The following is a 14,789-nucleotide window of genomic DNA, read 5'->3' on the forward strand; positions in this document are numbered from 1 at the left end:
AACTAAAAAAAAAAAAAAAAAACAAAACAAAAAACCAAAACCTATCAATTTATCGCAGAGGGAGAAGTGTTTATAATAAATGGGAAGCAAGGTATAATGCAAAGTGAGTATGTGAGATTAGCTAGATGTATTGTTTTCTTCTTCAGCAATATGACTGAATAGCTTCTATATATGGAAAAAGTAGCAGGGCTTTGCAGAAATAACTTTGATGTCATATCAAAATATGGTTCTCAACCTAGAACTTGAGGTAAAATGCTGCAGTTGTCACCCCAGCTCACCAAAATGATACTGGGGAGACAGAATTAAACCAGTTGGTACACTGTACTTTCCTACCAACACACAGAGATCTAAACCAAAAGCTTTATCTGTCTAATTATCTGCTATTGCTAGTCTAAGCGGTGCCCCAAACCATGCAATTAATATTACTCAATCCTCTTTGTCCTTAGTTTGCCATACATGTATGGCACTTGAGGACAAAAATGAGTTTAGGTTGAATGAGAATGTAATCCATTCCCTTCACTGATAATGTTAATGCTGTTAGAGCATACACAGATGATACCATGTTCCATTTGATCTACCTGATTTCATCTCAAGTGTTTTAAAGCATGGTCATAGCCAGTGGAGGAAAGCATCAAACAAGAAGCTTTAACTGAGATGAGAGTACAGCTGAAGGGAAAATGCAGGTTAAAATTGTTGTTGCTTTTTACAAATTATAGGAAATTAATCATCTATTCACTTTTCTTCTACCACCAAATCAAACAATGTACAACTAGAACGAAGAGAACTGTCCTTTTGAGATAGAAACAGCATGTGATCATTAATATATAGCTTGTGTTTTCTATGCTGTATCAAGCCATGTATCCACTCTTTCCTGGGTCATAACCAGCTTCAACCAGGAGACAGATAGCTTCCTAATGAAATGGAAGCATTATGATATCTGACTTTTATCACTATTACTGAGCCAGCAGACTTCCCTGCTTGCTAGGTCTATTTCAGAGCCTACAAGATAAATCCTTTTGGGTAAAAAGCACTGGAGGAATTAAGTGGTATTAGAGACATACGTGTATATGCAGATCCCCATGTAGTCTAAGGCTCTTCCTAACAATTTAAAAACCCCTTTTTAAAAGATACACCCAGTGTACAAAAATGATCTCCAGAAATCCCTTGTTGGACAGTCTTTAATAGTACCTCTTATGGCAATTCCTCTTCCAAGATAGGGTCTGCAAGAGGTGTTAGTTGCCTTTGACTTAAATGTGTTTAGACTTTCCAGCAATGGGACAAGTAACGCTCTTTCCGTAGTACAACACACGTACAGTACTGGGAACTCCCGTTCAGAAAGATCTGAATGCATTTTCCTTAACAAAGAGAGCAAAGGTGAGAGTTTCAGCCCTTTTGCTCCTTTACGCCAGATGAAAGAATAAATTAAATCCACCCCCAGTGTCCTGTATCTGGCTGACAGATATTGCTGGAAACATGACAAAGGCCAGCTGTGAGGGTCCCGTTTTCCCTGTGGCAGGTTTTGGTAGGGACAGGGCTTGGAGTGGCAAGGAAAGGAAGAAGGCATGGGTCTGGGGAGGATAACCTTGGGATGTTTAGGAAGACTGCAGGACTTCCTTAATTACATCACTGACTTCTCCAGCACCCCAAATCAGGGTGACCTCAAGCTCTGGGACAGCTTCTCAATATGGAGTTACTGATTTTTGTCTTCTTAATTACATTATTTCCATAACGGATAGTCAGTTAGAATCACATAAAATAGGGAGGAAACATCCAGGAATTTAAGTTACATAGGGGAAGGAGAGATTTCATAAATAAAACAATAAATGTTAACTTTAAAGTATATTATTTTTTAAATTCAATAAGTGGAATATAGCAAGGAGAAACAAATGTTGGAAATGTAATCCTGAAAACTCTTGACTTGTTGAATGATATGCTAATGAATTGTGAAAACCTGAAAAATGCAGAGAAAATAAAAGGTAAACAGAGAAGATTCAACTGAATCAGAGGAAACTGTTAAAAAAGGAAAAATAGTTCTTCGGGGTATTTCTCTGACCAGCACATATTTCCACCTGTTCCCTCTTTTGCTCTCTTTCTCCCCCCGAAATGTTGTAAGTGAGGAACACATCAGGGTCAATGGAGAACATACTGTGATTGTACATGAATGGATTGCGAAGTTTACTGAAGAGCTGATGGACAAGCCGGGCTAGAGTAATTGCAATAATTATACATTACTATTAACATATTTATTCATCTTGGTGGCAAGATTTACTTTGAGGGAAATGTTAACAGTCGTTTGATGGAGGAAGAAAGTAAGACTTGCATACTAGAGATTTCTGGAAACAGGCAATACAGTCGATCTTTCTTACAACCGGAGCAGACTCTTCCACGGTGATAGACAGAGTGATCTTACATGTCCACTAGACAGAAGGAAGACCAGTGAGTCAAATCATGTCCACCTTTCCCTCTCATGGCAATACTAATTTTCTGTCCTTTTGTAAGGTTCCCTAATCCATCCCAGCTACGTCTGCCTTTTAAATCCCTCTTCAAAATCCACTTTTTACTGCAATGCTTGAAGAAAACACCTTGCCAGAGGTACCTAGCTTGATTGGTAATTGAGAGATGATTTTATTTATAGTTAAAGAGATCGTACATAAGCCAGACCTAGTAATAACTAAAATTACTTTGATTCACAACTATGCCGTTGTGCATAGTTGCTGTGAACATATGACTGTACTACTATTACTCATTTGTTCTCCGGTCTTCCCCTTTTCATTGCTTCCCACACTTGCTAATCATATTGCTTCTTAAATTAAGTCTGCTGTAAATCTGATCAGCATTTGAGCTTTGAGTCTTCTCTGGATCAGTCTTGGATTGCACTTTGGAAACCTGTCATTTCCCTGCACGCTCTGTCTTCACAGCATCTGATGCACCAGCCTCCTCATTGCGAAAGGATCGTTTGAGCACTATGCACTGGACTCATCTCACCTGACTTCACCTTTTAACATATAAATCTGAGTCAAGGGAGATAGATAAGTATCTTTAAGATGCCATTCAGACCTATCTGTGACCTGTACTCTAAAACAGATTATGTTATTGACCGCTCAAGTTTGGTCTCCCCCAGGACCACTGCACAGGCAAATGGCCATTGTGCATATGTAAATGTACATATGTATATGCATGTATTCATTTTGAAGTCTACCCTGGGAAGCAAAAATCATTTGGAAACTTCCAGTGTTTTGTTAGGTAAAATGAATGGGTTTGTTGAGTCGGATCAAACGCAGAGGAAGGTCAGGTGAACTGATGGTGATGAGGTGATTGCTGTGGGGTGCCATGGCCAAGGAAGAATATCAGCCAAGGCAAACAGTGAACTCAATTCTACAGACTTAGCATGGGTGCATATATTATCTGTAGACTCATATATCACACTGGAACGAGCAGGATGCAGGCAGATATTTGAAATACAGATTTGATAACAACAGAAATAAAAGATGAGTAACCCTAAAATCCCTAAATATAAAAGGACATTTATCATGGCTGCAGCAGGAAGTGAACCACAGGAATGTAGATAGAATTATACACAGTGATGAATTTCATATGGTAGGAAAACGTGGGAGCTTAGTACCCCTGTTGGTGTGTGAAAACATACATTCCTTAAAGGTCCATTTTTTTTACGTACTCTACAGGTCTGCTGCGACTCCAATGTTTTACAGTCACAGCATGGCACAAACAGGAAGCTCGAGTGTTCCTGTTTCATTGAACTTTCTCTTTTGTCCACAGCCTGCTGCAGATTTGGCAGTGGTGGGTTTTAGCAGCTGAGATTCTCCAGACAGGAGAAGGAATGATGGGGGGAAGCAACAAAAATCTAATTCTGAGGCTGACTTTAACAAAGAGAAAGGCTAAAAAAGCTCCAATCATTAAAATTGAAATATTTAGGAGCATTCCCAAAGGATACATTTGATTTCTGATTCAGAACAAGACTAATGTACCATTTAACCTACCAGTATACATGACACTTAAATGATACGCAGTAGGAACTCTCTCCAAAGAGACACAAAGCTCTAAAACTTGCAGCATGAATTGAATGGTACATGAAGACATTCATATTTTTGAGGTAAACATATTATTGGTGTTCTTGGTACCTAGCTTTTAAAGATGCAAAATCAATACCTATTTTAGGCCACTATTTATTCATTCATACTACTTCTTTTACACTAACACAGACATTTAAAGAATCATAAGATAACACCTGCAATTTGTCTAGAATTACTAAAAGAAAATAGTGTATTGTTAAACAAAATGATCAGTGTCTGAGGTCTTTGACAACTGTAAAAACAACACCCTTTCACAGGCAGCACTGTTAAATAATTTTTAATTTGCAGTAATAGTGGGGTTCAGGTTCTCCGACGATCCTGTGAAAACATCCACAAAAATTTTGAGAGAGCATTTATTTTGTGGCAGTACTAATCCTAGGTGACAGACAGTGTTCTCAAGGCTTTTTTTGTTGACAAAGACAACAATAATACTTCCTCATAAATAGCTGTATAATGACTACAATCTGCAAAATCCAAAGTCATTAAAATAATCTACATTCAGAGAACACAGTCTTCGCTCTTTCTGAAAGACAGTTTCCTTATTATGACTTTTTCCATTTTGATTGAGCCAGATGCCAACAAATTTCTTTTGGGGTCTATTCTTTAAAAACTGAGAGCAAATTATTAGCAGAAGCAAGCAGCAAAATAACAACAGAGTGCAGTTTGCTATAACAAACTTGAGAAATAATTGCCAGACCCCTTATGCATCTTTACTTTCCCCATGTTTTTGCTACTGACGAGCAGGATCATCATTTCCATGCGGATGCCAGGGCACGGCTCCTTACTTGTAACAGGACTTGGTTCAGCACAGCTGCGACGGGGAGCGTGGATTCACACCATCTTAATATGCCAACCGGCAATCCCTGGGACTGCAGAAGACTGGCCCAGCCTCTGGATTAATCTCGAATAGCATCATTTTGCCCTCAGGACATCAAATGCTGCTGACCTCTAGTAAGTCTGACCCACATCTTGTGATCAGGGCCAAGAAATAAACATCAGTCTTGAATTAGCATTCTTCAGTGTCACAACCCCATTAGAATTGGTATAAACAAAAGCAAGAAGCAATACTTTCCCCTTCTCACCTCCCAGCTTCCTCCTAGGATGGCTGTGGCCATAAAACAAAGATCATTAAAGAAGACTTTTGTATTAATGATTGCGTGTACATTACAGTAATCAGATAATGGCTATATCAGCTTTCATTAGAAGTCTCAAGAAACCCATCTTTGCTATGCATGATAAACTAATTTCTTCTAAATACTTTGACAGCATTGTTGATTAAAGCCTTAATGTTCACTTTATCTATAAGGGCAATTGTTTTTTCGTCAGTTTATTGCTTTGTGTAACAGCAAACCTGAATATTAAAAGGGCTTGAGCGGTGTTAAGGAGAGCTCTGCATACTGAGTGACCTCTACCCTAAAGTATTTGTATAGCTTTTTTAGAAAAAAAAAAAAAAAAATATATATATACACTTACATATATAATTATAATTAAAATATTAAATATATATACACTTGCATACAGGCCAAGTATAAAAGAAATAGCCCTGTTACTTGATCTCAATTATCAGCTAAAATATCTTGGGCTGTTAAGTACCAAGAGTAGTAAAATAATAACGTTAATTAACAAAGGGCATTTCTGCCATCCTGCTTAAGATAATGCTTTGCAACTTGGAATCAAGCGGATTCAGCGGAGCAGTGCTAACAGGCAGGATTTCAGGACCAAAAGGTATATTGGTCCTTGTTCAGTTGCTTGATACTATCTCCTGGTCTGCCTATAGCATGTTTTAACAAGATCTCTGTACTCAGGGCCTTGTTTCTTCTGTTCTGCAGATGCAGTGTAAAGCAGGTGTGCGTCTGCTCCCGGGGTCTAAAGTTACACCCAGAAAGGGTTGAAGCGCGAGCTGAAACGTAACTGTCGTTCCGAGCACGTAGCCAGGTGTGCGGGGGATCGGCTGGCACGCCAGCGAGCACGTGAGGGGTGAGCGGGCTCTCTCTGGGGGCTCGTCTGGGCGGCCCAGCGCCGACCGCCGTAATCACAACTCTCTTGCTGGCAGGAGAGAGCAGCTTAAAATATTGGTGTGACAGCACATTTGGACGGGAATGCACAGGCGTGAGAAAGGATAGCTATCTTGTTGAAACAAGAAAGTTTGCTCGTGTCCCTTGTGGCACCTTCAGTGTTTTGTTCTGCACTGATTTTCCTGTTAAATCCTCAACAATACAGTTTATCCATGTTTCTTCCACTGCTCATACCAGTTGTTTGTTGGTTTGTTTGTTGTTTTTCTTTTGCTTTTTGATCTGCTCATTCTTGTCCTTCCTAAGTCCGGTAGCTCATATCTTGTCACCCTTCTTGGGATGTAATATATTCTTCTGACCGCCCATTGGCATCTGGGGTATCATTTCCCTTTCCCATCATCCCCTTCCTCGAACGTCTGGGGCCACGGCTGTAAGTAGGTGAATATTGAAAAGCATTCGGGGGACTGGGATGACAGTCATAAACTGATGGAAACTGTTATTATCTAAACCTCAGCAGTTACCCTTTCTGTGAGACAATACCTGCTGCTGAATGTCCTGCCTTACAAAGGAGGTGCTTAGCTGCAGCCATTTAGATGACAGGCGCTGTGCTGTCAGCATCCAGCCACTTAGAGCATCTTTTAATCCACCTGGTGTGTGGAGCAGCCAGCTGGCTTCCACACCCCTATTCGTTTGTGCTTACCTCTGAAATCAGAGAAACAAGTTCTGGGGACGTCGATAGAGGATCAGCAGTGTGTCTGTGGGATCATCCGTCAGTCCTACACTGTGCAGACTGCGGAGTCCCATCTTTATGTCTTCTGACAGTAACTGAGAGCTGATTAACATGACCTCAGGGGACAGTAAGGGAAATGACCATCCACTGCCTGCTGGTGCTTATTGCAAGCCAGAATGATGGCCTGTAGAAGAATATGAGTGCTTCTGGCACTGAGACCATCTTTGAGTCATGATTGATTGTTGTTCTTCCCAATGAAGCCTTAACCATAAATAAAAGTATTGTGTGAAATCAAGAATTTGAAAAACATAAGCTTATTCCAGACGAGTCTGAATCTTTAACAGTGAAAATGTGACAACAGATGAGGGGAGCAAAGCATTTATAAAACTGGATAGTAACAAATATACACACGCCTTTTGTCAGAGTGTGAGAACTGAGTTGGTAACAGAATATCTGGCTATTTCAATGAGAAGGTGACCAAAGCTATGCAACATCACAGCTACAGAGAAGAGACTTTTCTCTAGAGAAAAATCTCACTCAGATTCCCTTCCTATAGAAATCACCTGAAGCAGATACTATTTCTTCTTTTTTTGTTTGATGAGGTAGTAAAAAAGTTGGGTTTACTTACTGTTTTGGTTTCAGATGCTCTTTCAGTCCAACAGAGCCTGGGATAGCTTGATGTAGCTATTCTAGGCATCCCAGGGCCAAAGTCAGGGCTCAGTCAGTAGTGGCATGGGCTTGTTTCTTCACTGGTATAAGCTACCAGAGGTGCTTGATCACAGTGATATGCACATGATGTGAAATGAAAATGTGGCTCAAGATGACTCATTCATCTGAAGCTGGTGTTAAATTGACAAAACTCTGCTTTCTAATGAAATGAGTACTCTCCCTGATTCATTACATGTGAAAATAGAACTCCGTCATCAAAAACTTAAGTAGAGAGGTAAAGCAAAATCTGTCATTGATGAGATGAGCACCAAAACTCAGGAGGCAGCCAGACCAAGGCGGTAGAAACCTCTGGAATCTTTGCAAAGGTCAGAAACTGAAGTGCTCAAAAGCTAGGAGATGCCCGAGTTGAGTTTATCCATGCAATCCTTATTCTACCAACTCAATACATAGACCTGATCAGGCTCTTAATTCCCTGACCACACACTAGTCTTCCTGCAGGATTATTTCCTCATTTAGTCCATGGTCCCTTTTCAGCATCAGTCTTTTCTTCCTTCACAAAGTTGCCCCAACTCCTCACATCCATATTCCAAAACTTCTGCAGGTTCTCTCTGTGGTACCTGTGTACTTCTCAAACATCAGTGAGTCTGTCTCCACACTCTGGAAGTGGGATCATCCTTGTTTTGTTAACTTGATAAAAGAGATAGCTAAATTTGAATGCTCTGTGGCAGATGCTTACCTTTTGTTATTGTCAGATCACTTAGCATTTCCAGTGCAGGGAGTGTGTTTACAGAGGGTACATTTTTCAAAGATCAGTCAAAAAGAGACACTTCAGATAATTTTTCCCTGCTGCATTTCTAACTATTCTCTTATGTGTGAACTAAGATTTTTTTCTTATAGAAATTTGTGCAATTTGGCTGAATGAGGTATGTTCACAACAACCAAATTTCAAACATTTGATTCTAGGTACAAAGGCATTAGAGCTCCTTAGAAAAGTAGTTCGTAAATAGTTACTATTTTAGCACAGAAAATGTGTTTGTTAACAATGAAGTCTGGAAACCAGCTGAACAGTTTTAGAGACTGCATACCCCTCAAACAGAGAACTCCTAGTCCAAAGAGGTGAAACTTGACAAACAGAGAAGTATCTGAAAATAGAGCCTGAAAGAAAAAGATCAAACAACTGTCAGGCATCCTGAACTAGCAGCAGTGATACAAACTTTTCTTACAGTTTTCTGGGGGACATGCAAGCCTCAAAAGAACAAATACACTTTCTGAGTAGCTGCCCCAGAGGAGCACTTGTGTGATGCCATTTGACCAAAACCAGAATACAGCCCCCTTAGCACCGAGGAGCCCTAAAGCTGATGAGGTAAACAAGCCCACGCTTGCTGCATACTGGCCAGGGTGTGCTTCTACTAAACCCCCTTGTTAGCTGCTGGCATGACATTTCTGACATGTCATTTAGATTCATACAGCATTTACAGGGCAAAAGCTACTCCAGCCCCCTTCCAATAAAGGGCGTTTTTTTTTTTTTTAAAGAAACAGAAAGAAATGAAACTGTGGCACTAATGCCTGGGCCATCATTCACAAAAAAAGAAACATCTGGAGATACCGATCTGGTCTAAACAAACCCAGGTGCTTTTAGTAGCCAGCTCTTTGGACCTGGGTTTCAGAGCCCTCTGTCTGTATCCCATGAGGATCCCGGTGTCAAGGGTATGACGGTCACTCTGGGTTTTCTTTTTCCTGGGCACTGCTGTTTCTCAGCTGGCAGCGTCTCATCGAACCCAGCGCTGTGATGTTGACGTGCATCAGCGATGGATCGAGCTGGGAGTCTGCATAATTGGAGATCTGCATTCTGGACTCCTGTGTAGGAAGCAGCAGGAAAGAGGCTGTACTTGAAGATTCAAAGTAATGGGAATATTTAAGCTGTGACAACTTTAAAAAAAATTTGCTCTGCTACATTATTCTAGTAAATATTTGTAGGTGTCTGTAATAGGGGGGTAGTCACTGCATTTCCTTTCAAACAAAAGCAAGGAGAGCAGTTTTCAGTAATACTGGATGATAAGCAAGGCATTCTAATGGATGACTTTAACTTTATTTTTTGCTGACAGATTATGTCTTACAGCAGTTCTTAGGTGTCTTTTCTTGCAGCACACAAAAACTAGTTTGTGCCTGGTCTTTTCCTTTACTGATGCAAGAACTCCACAGTAGCTGGCAAGCAGCGAGGCATCCCTCTTTGGCAGGGAGCTGGGATGGGCTGCATGTGTGGAAAGCAGCGGGGGCAGGCATGAGAGAGGTGTTCAGGAGGTGCCTGGGCACATCCATGAGAAGGAAGAATGGTAAATAGGTGCCAGCAGAGCGATGGGCACCTTCAGAGGAAGGAAGGAGGGGGCCTAGCCCTGCTGAAAGTCACGGAGATGAACTGCAGCTCAGAGGGGCTGGGTTCAGTATCATGGCAGTGCAAACACAAAGCTTTCAGGTTAGATTGGAGCCCAGGTCCCGGCAAGTCCATGGAATAATTTGTAGCTCAAAGGATGTTAAAGAGTTAGGAGGGATTCACGGCAATGGGCTGCAGGTGTGCTGTTATTGTTGTGGACGGTGTACAAGACATTTATGTATGTTTCCACATTTTTCTTGCACCAGCAAAATAATAAATAAATTGGTTTGGGAACTTTGAGAAAGCTTGTTCATCTCTTCTTCAACTTAACCCCCTGTCCCAGAAGAGGGGGACTGTACATTAGGAGTGTCCACAAGACCAGTGCTAGAAGAAAGTCTGTGCCAGAAATGTGTCTCTTCTCGAGGGTGGAAAAGAGCTGAGCCACCATTTCCATTTTCATCAAGGGGTGAGGCACAGAGCTGGGGACCTGTAAAGGAACATGGTCCTGAATGAAAACCTACCACTTCCACTGCAGACTGGGAGATCTCTCACTGAGAGGGGAGCAGAGGCAGCTGCTTTTCCAGTCCCCAGCTGCAGCTTTTCCGTAGCAGAGATCCGCATCCCAAGGTTAGCCTGCTCAGGACACTGGGTGCTGGGAGCACCCAGGGGAGAGCCACAGTTGCAGCACGTGTGGGCAGGGATATTTTAGAGCTCCTGGCCCCAGCAGAAGGGAACACAAACGCAGCAGCCCGGTGAGAGTCCAGCCCTGATGGTGGATCCGTGGGCTTTAGGAGCACTAGGAAAACAGCACACAAAAGGAAAGAGTAATAATATTAGAAAAAAAAAAAGACACAGCTATCAGTCTGTAATGAACTGCTGCATTCCCCAAGGGCTCGCTTCACCTCCTCTTTCTAATTCTGGAGCAATGCTTATAATACTGATGGATCAGGGCAGATTTAGAGCGGCCAGTTTGCAGATACACACTAGAGACTGTAACAGAATGAGCGAGAACAGAAAGTGAATTTCAGTTTGTTTCCTTTTTTTGCAACTTTCTTTCAAGACAACCTTAATATTTACAAAGGCGTGGCAGCTCCCATGTTCACAACGTTGCAACGTGCTGCTCTCTCTGCGTTCCTGCTAAAAATGAAATAGGAATGGTTTCTGGATGAAAAGCGGAGCCTGTCATCTTTAACTTTCCATCCCTCCCATCAAAGCATGGATTATGGTGAAAAGGACAATCTGGAGTTGCTTTATTAAGACTTGTCATGAGAAAGTTGCTGCTGAAAGGTTGGCTACCTCACTGATAAACACCTGTACATTTTCCACTCTTCCAGTCTTGCTTGGCTCCTAGGCTCAGGGCAGAGTGCAGGATAGAACAGATTTGTATCTGAAAACAAAAAAAAAAACACCTCTGCTGAGCAAAGGGGTTCAGAGAAAACCCATCTGAATTGGATTCCACACTTCTTCCCAGGAAAGCATACAAGTTTTCCAAGCTGGAGCAGAAAGGTTATATATAGCACTGCAATTTAATTCACGTGACAATTAAAAGATACATTAAACGATCTTCCTTATGCATGAGAAAAGATTATCAGAGTTTTCCCCTTTTCCTCTTTTAGGTTATTAAAAATGTAACTCCTTCAAGAGTAATAAATTAACTCAGAAAGGATTGCTTAAGTAAGACCCAGGTTGTGATTAAAGGAAGTTTGGAGTTCAGGAGAAGTCTGTGTTTGAAAAACACCCTCAGTGTTTGGAGTATCACATATGGCTTTTGACAACTAATTTGGGAGAAAAGCAGGAGGGAATGAACCTCAACAGGAAAAGCGCTTGTTTTTTGTCACTTTGTGACATTACTGAAACATCGTTTCCCCTCATTTGTATTTTTCCCCATAAGTTCATATCAAAACAGAAGAGACTTTGAAAAAGGCAGCGAAACTGTCATAAGGGATGATGCTAGCTAGTCGGGAGGTTACGCTTTATTATATAAATACATGTTTGGGGATATTTTAAAATGCATATCCTGTGGTTAGAGGCAGATTATTAGTTTGATGATCAGTACCGGTTCCAAATAAAGTGTACCAATCCATAACATAAATGCCAGTGGTGCGACTGCCCGGAGATCTGCGAGCTCCCCGATTGACCAGAACTGCCCCTCTCCTGTACTGATCAGTCTCCCTCATTGGAGTGTCACCCATGGGGCTGCTGGCCCTCACCAAATCCCACTGCCAAAATCCACCTGTTCTTACTGCTCCTGGGAAGAAGTTCCTGCGGCACCTTCCCACAGGTAATTCCCTGGCGTTGAGCACCCCGAGCTTGGATTCAGATTGGAGCAGAAGGAAATAAAACTTCAGTCTGTGAATCAAGCCTTCATTTACTTGCATATAAGGCCAATGAAATGGTACGACTTTCCCTTTTTTTTTTTTTTTTTTTTTTTTTTTCTGTAATTTAGAAGTGGTTAAAATTATTTCCCTGGCAGAGACATCCATTTCTTAACTGCTTAGTGCCCATGCTGGCTGCACCAGAGTGAAGCAATGTCTCCATAAGTGCCAGCGCTCGCTCTGGAGGTACCAAGAGGTGCTGGATGAAGAACTTGCCATGCATAATTTATTCAGTGAATATAGGCCCCTTTTCGTGCTTGCAAGAACTCCGGGGAAGGCAGGTGGGTTTTGGGTGGTTTTTGTTTTTTAATACTTAGTTGTTGAAGTTCTTTCAGGAACTGCTGCGTGTTTGCATGTCGGTGGCTTGTTGAGAGAAGCGGTTTGAGCGCGGGCGGTTGAGGTGCGGGGTGCGTGGGGCCGGTGCCACGCACCTCCTGCCCCCTGGCCCGAACCCCCCCGGCGGCGGGCGAGTGGGGAACGTTCGGAAAGCGCCTCCAGGGATTGCCGAGACCCTCGCCTAACGTCCTGCGCGCCGCTGGCTCCCTGCCGCCTAAACACGCCTGAAATCTGCAGCACCTCACGCGCCTGCGAAAATAATAGTAGTGCGTGGGGGGGGGGGGGGGGGGGGGGGGGGGGGGGGTTAGTCGCTTAGGGGTGGACATTACAGGTTGCGTGGCCGTGCGCTGACTTGCGCGCTGACCTCCCGCTCCGTCCCGCCGGCGGTGCCGGGCTGGGCGAGGCGCACACACACACACACACACACACACGGACATCCCCGCAAACTTCCCGGGGCACAAACTTTCCGGGTGGTTCCCCGCCCGCCTGAGGGGAGGGTGAAAGGGCGAAGCGGGTGGCGCGGCGGGGCGCCCCCCCCCCCCCTCCTTCTCCTCCTCCTCCTCCTCCTCCTTCCCTCTCTTCCCCCCCCCGCTCTGCGGCGCGGCGCGGCCCCGCCCCCGCCGGCAGCCCCGCACCGGGCGGCCGCCGGCCGCAGCGCCCCGCCGCGCCGGGCAGAGCCGCGGGAAGGGAAAGGAAGGGAAGAGGAAAAGGAAAGGAAAAAAAGGAAAAGGAAAAGGGAAGGGGAAAGGAAAAGGGAAAAGGAAAAGGGAAGGGAAAGGGAAAGGGAAGGAAAGGAAAAGGGAAGGGAAAGGGAAGGCGGCCCCGGCCCCGGCGGGTGCCGCATCCCTGCGTCCGCCCCGCGCGCTCCCTCTCCGCCGCCGCGATCGCCCCCGCCCTCCCCTCCCCCGCACCGCCACGGACACGCACACGGACACGGACACACGGACACACACGCACACGCACTCCCGGCGCTGTGTGCGAGGGCGGGCGGCGAGCAGCGCGCGCACACGCGCACACACACACACACACACACACACACACACACACTCCCTCCCTCCCTCTGTGCCTGCTCCTTCCTCGCCCCCCGCCGCCTCCCCTGCTCCCCCCTCCTCCTCCTCCTCCTCCTCCTTCTCCTCCTCCTCCTCCTCCTCCTCCTCCTTTCTCTGCAACGAGCGAGAGAGGGAGAGGGGGGAAAAAAAGCCACTTACAGGTATTTGTTTAGTGGATCGGCGGCTTCATTTATTCCCCCCCCCCACCCCCCACCCTCCCCACCGCCCCTCGCAGTTTGTTTACAAGTATCAAAGTTGTAATTGAGGAGCTGCCAAGGCACATCTGGATATTTTTCTTCTTCTTCTTCTTTGTGTTAGGGACTGATGTGCAACTAATTAAAGGCAGACAGGCTGGTAGCGTCTGCACGCTCAACCCCCCCCCGAATAAAGAGCCTGGTAAGTGACTGGTTTGCTTTTTTTCCCCCCCTCTCCTTTCCTCCCCCCCCCTTATCCGTCGTGGTTGGTTTTGGGTATTTGTTGGTTTTTTTTTTTTTTTTTTTTTTTAGGGAGGTGTTTGGTTTTTGTTTTTTTTTTTTTTTTTTGTTCTTGTCCTCTGGGATCGTAAAAGTAGATTAATGCTAGACTTGGGCAATAAAAGGCGCCGCTATACTAATTTATTAATTAATCTGCACCCGCCCCTCCTCCTGAATGTTAAATATGACCTTTGATCTCTCTGTCTTTGGCAGAGCAGACATGCAATATTGAACATGTATGGTCACATTTAGCTTAAGCAGGGACAGAATCGTGAAGCCTGGCTAGCATTTTCTATATTTATTTATTTCACTCGTGGAAATGAGGGCGATAGTTAAGGGGATCGGGGGGGGGGCAGGGGGGAGAAATCAATAACTGCGTCTCGGGTACCCTTTTCATGCTCCGGAGATGCATCGATTAAACAGTAATGACCCGGTTGGTGGGCACCATCATTTTCTCGCTCCTGGTGGCAAGAAACCCCGAGAGGGGGCTGCGGGGAGAAAAAAGGTAGCCCGCGAGGGAAGCTTTTGTGGAGAGAAGCCACTTTAATGCTGGGGGGAATAGGGCAAGAAAATGCGTATGTTACTTGACTTCTAGCATAAAAGGCTGAACGCTAACGTTTTATTCCTTACCAGATGCGTGGCTTTCCTACACATGGCTGGCAAAACTAGTTTTATTGAGTAAT

Source organism: Tyto alba, unplaced genomic scaffold (assembly GCF_018691265.1).
Source record: "Tyto alba isolate M040663 unplaced genomic scaffold, T.alba_DEE_v4.0 Super-Scaffold_23, whole genome shotgun sequence".
In the NCBI taxonomy this organism is placed as follows: Eukaryota; Metazoa; Chordata; class Aves; order Strigiformes; family Tytonidae; genus Tyto; species Tyto alba.